Below are 4729 nucleotides of genomic sequence, written 5' to 3'. Positions count from 1 at the left end.
TTACCCGAAAATTCCTAAATACCACAAACTGCTTGGTTTTGTAAAACTGTAATATAACAACGTAAATTAAAAATTTCCGCAAAACCACATTCAATGTAAACCCTAATGCCATTGTTCTTTATTTTCTATATCGATCTCTGGTTGTAACCATTACTTTTAGCAAGCATGAAACTCTAAGTAGCAAAACAAATGTCTTGCATCAAATCATCCAGCTTTTTATTTTACTTAATTATGCATGTGTTTTATTTTTTTACATACATATGTGTAAAATAATTTATAAAAGCACACATATGGTTCATTCCTTCATTATTCACAGGTTTTTTCAGTGCATCTTTGCAAATTGCTGTTATCGATTTCAACCATTTTTTGTTCACAGGTATTTTCATATGGTTTTTCAGAGGTGTTTCTTAGGCAATTTTCTCTAAATTTTCTCATAGGTTTTTTCACAGGATTTTTCAGAGGTGTTTTGTAGGCAATTTTCTTAAACTTTGATCACAGGTTTTTTCACATGGTTTTTCACAGGCTTATTTTAGTCACAGGTTTTTTCACAGGGTCCTAAATTTTGAAATTTTCTCAAAATTTAGGCTGTGCAAAATTCACAGGGTTTTTCACTGGGTGTTTTCTTGTCACAGGGTATTTCACATATTTTGCACAGCATTTTCACAGGTTTTGTACGTACAAACTTAATAGCATCTGCGGTATATTTAGTTTAAAATTGCTTCCTTTATCATTGCTATCACTTTCCATTTTTTTGGCTTCCAGCGGTTCATTCTGCAATAAAAGATTTAACACGATGTAAGTAACACTCATTAATTGGTTGCAAACACCAAGAGGAAAAACAAGGACTTAGAGTGTATGAAGTAAATCATGTGCCTGATTGTGGATGGTGATATGAACAGCTGAGTTATGTGAATATCCTTGCAGTTAAATGAACAATTATCTCAATAAGCGGTTGAAAAAGAATCTGAAAAAAAAAAAGATTTGACCGGGAATCAAACCCTAAATGTTGTGGTGACGGAAACTGTCGATTGGATAGAGTGTTGGCCACGTTCTCCATTTGGATTGTTACGACATCTATATCTTAATCCGCAGTTCATCACATAAATGAGGATCACATCCAGTTTTATAACAGCCAAAAGCAGTAATCTCAAAAGCAGCATTAACAGAAATTAGTACACTATTCAATAACTTCTCATGTCTATGGTCCATCAGAGGTTATGTTCGACGGGGACACTCAATGTGTCACATTCCAGAAAAAAATTGACAAAAACACTTAATTTTTTTAGCCAATCATTTTTTGCCGCTCCAACATTTTTCACCACTGCAAAGCGACAAATTTGAAATACTGCAGTCATGTTTCTCTTCGAGGGTTTTGTATTGCCGTTAGTTCATATTCTTAAATAAGACGGGCCAATATATAATGGACTAAAGTAACATAATACCCATAGTTACCTCAAGGTTTGAGAATGCAAAACGACAAAGCCGATAAGCCAGATTCAGCGCCACAGAATGCTCCGATGTAGTAAGACTGTCCTGGATGACTTCCTTTACAAGCGGATGGACACTGAAGTGTTTCCCCTTATCATCAACTGACACAAGGGAATAACTTGACAGATCTTTCAAAAGGCTATTAACACCCGCCTTAGAACTGGCACATTGTCCTAACCCCGCTTGAGCTATTTTAGGCGAACCAGGGTTTATAAAACAGAAAGGTATTTTCGTTTGATCGACAACGGAAACAATTTGCATCAAAAGGGTAGCGGCAGCTGATTTTTCTTTTAGACACTTAAAGTTTATATTCCAAGTTGAGTGAACCGACAACCGATGCTCCCCCTCCACAGTACCTGGCGATGTAACAGGATTCTTCTTCAGGAAATCCATCTTTACTTCTTGGTAATAATCTAGGTAATCTTTAAAGCTCATTCCCATAGGGCTGGCACATATGTAGGCTGCTGCTTGCTCGAGGGCTAGTGGTAGCGCTCCCAATTTCTTTGCTAAGGAAATGGCTTCTCTACGATTGGTTCCTCCTTGAAGACCTGTTCTTTTCATGAGAAAATCTGCCCCCTCTTCTTCACTGAAACAAGGCAACTCAAAACAATCATCTCTTGAGAGCTTTAAGAACGTTCTTGTGTCGTTTGCATTTTCCCTTGTTGTTAGAAGTATGTGGCCATACTTTGATGCACCAGGGGCAGCTGTTTGCCAACTTCCTTTAAAAATTTTCTTGATTCCTGAGGGGCAACTTGAATCCTGCAATTCATCTGCATTGTCCACTATGAGAAGCCATGAAAGTTCTATCTCTGAAAGGCTTGGTAGGAATTTGTTCAAATAGTAATCAAAGTCCTCGTTTCTCGAGGAAAGATCGTTCGCATAAGCTAGTATCTCTGCCACCGTTGTCTTAATAGTTTCGTCACGTTCCCCATTGATCCAAAACACCCCACCTGGGAAGCAATCCAAGTATTTCCAAGGAAATTCTATAGCCACAGAAGTCTTGCCGCAGCCTCCAAGGCCGCATATTGCTTTAGTGCAACAGGGAGTCCCGCGACTGTATTTAACTCTCTCTTCCACAAGATTCTTCTCTAACCATTCTAGAGCTGATTCTCGACTAATGAATCGCTTTAACCGACGTGGAGCAGTGCACAAATGTTTTTTCTGATAGTCATTCTCTTTGTCTGAGGAGCACCCCTTTTCAAATTTTTCTTCCAAAATACCAACTTTGTTCTTTGTTTCCTGTACTTCTTTCTTCACTTCCTGTAATTCGGCTCTTATGTTTGCCAATTCCGACTCAATTACACGGAATCTAGGTTTTACATCTTGGTCATGGATAGCCTCAAATTCTTCCCTAATATCCTCTCTCTCATTTCTAAGTGTGTTAAAATAATCCACTGCATGCACTAAGCCATGTACTTCCTGGAACAACTTGTCTATGTTCGCTGTGTTCTGGACCCCTTGCTTTTTAACTAGTGCAACTTCCTCCTCAAGAGTGGATAATTCAGCTTGGCATTTTACCAAATCTTCTTGAAGCGTTCGGGGCAGCAAAAAAAGAACCTCGATCTTCGATTCTCTGACGTTTACTAAACCATGTTTTTGCAAGTCTTGTAGGTCTCTTAATGCGTTTTGGGCAGCTTTGTCAGTGATAAACACTGGCTCATTCAGCAGACTTTTTAGATGATCAAATATGGTCGGAACATCGCAATCTTCCAGTTGCTGCTTTGGGGCGTGTGCCCAGTGATTCCTGCACTCATCTCGCGTCGAAGTCAACACTTTTTGACTCACAGATGGAGTGATGAAAGAAGAACACCATTCCAGCAAGTTTAAAAGGCCACTTAAGTCTGTACTCTCCGCGTCGACCACGTCCTTTTTACGACTGCCTAGAGTTGGCATATAGACTTTAGCTATCCGGCCATGCCCCAGTCGGAGATCCCCACTGTGTTCGGTCACTGTTGTCCCAGCAAATCTTTGGTCGCCCAGACTTGTGGTGACGTTTCAGTTCCATTTCCCAGGTGACGCAAGTGGCGCACTTTGGTGCCAAAGGTGCGCAAGCGCAAGATGGAAGTGACCGAAGCGGAGGACTGGAAATAAGAGACTGGTACCAAGCTTCCATTTTGTTTTGAATTTTTGGTGCTATTCCTTTTTTGGCAATATTCAGGGCACAACCAACCATCACCCAGTTTTTGTGTTCTTTCTTATCAAGTTCTGCCACCCAACCGCCAGATGCCATTATGATATTGATTTCGAGACAAACTGAGAAACGTCTTAGACCTAAATCAAAAGGCCGGGACAACGCTTCAGGCTATATGCCTATCTCTCGTTACCTTGGTAATTAGAGATATGTCCTTTTTTAGGCCCTATGTGGCATTTCTTAACCGAGGATCTGCAAGGGAAAGACCAAAAATCTCAGTTACCTTAAATGCCCTAAGGTTCCCTAAAATAGCAGCAACGGGGATTTTATTAGAAACTTGAAAATAAATATTTGCAACAGGCTTATCTAGGGGCAAACGAACAGACATGAGATACCAACGAGGTTGGCCCCCAAAAAGACAAAAACATAATAACAAGATGGCCTGCGTGGTAGGGGCAAAAGAGAGAAGGGGAGGGGGAGAAAAGCCCGATCAGATGATAAAGAAGACATTGTTACAAGAACTCACAGTTACTGATTTACGGGAGGTGGGGCCGACAGGTTTCCAGATGTCAATTCTAGTGACATTGAAATTAGGTAAAAATTTTACGAATATAAGACTTCAAAAGTAGGGGTAAAATATAAATTAAAATTGATAAGCAATATGCCTTAGTAATCATGTCAGTAAGATATAGCAAATAACAACAAAAATTAAAATTAGGCACACCTTACAGCGAGTTAAAAGGATAAAGATGAAAAGGGCATTTTATGGATCTTTTCATTATAAGTGGGAGAAGGGAGCTGATTTATGCGAGGTCAACACATGAATACAAGTGCTGTTATCTTTCCATGTCAAATGCAAACAAGCACTGGATAGGGAAAATAACTGCCATTCTATGGCTGCTTATTACCCAGCACTGATAGCAGCTTCCCACAGCTTTCATACACACGATGGCTCGCGCAAGGAGTCACGTCCTTATTTGGAATCTGTTAGTAACCAGAAAAGGTGATACAAATTACTGAAAAGGTAGTTCCCTTGGTCCGTGTTAAAAGTGAGTTTATGGAATAAAACTGTCACTCCCTACAATTTTACTACTCATGCACTGTTTGATT

The 4729-nt window shown here is 39.7% G+C and overlaps 1 pseudogene; it reads right to left on the bottom strand.

Annotated features, from left to right (window-relative positions):
• Window positions 1-660: 660 nt before the first annotated feature.
• On the bottom strand, window positions 661-3731 carry LOC140935772 (uncharacterized; annotated as a pseudogene).
• Between the last annotated feature and the right edge of the window lie 998 nt (window positions 3732-4729).

This window comes from Porites lutea, chromosome 1, assembly GCF_958299795.1.
Source record: "Porites lutea chromosome 1, jaPorLute2.1, whole genome shotgun sequence".
Classification (NCBI taxonomy): domain Eukaryota; kingdom Metazoa; phylum Cnidaria; class Anthozoa; order Scleractinia; family Poritidae; genus Porites; species Porites lutea.
This window is presented reverse-complemented; position numbering and strand designations above follow the sequence as displayed.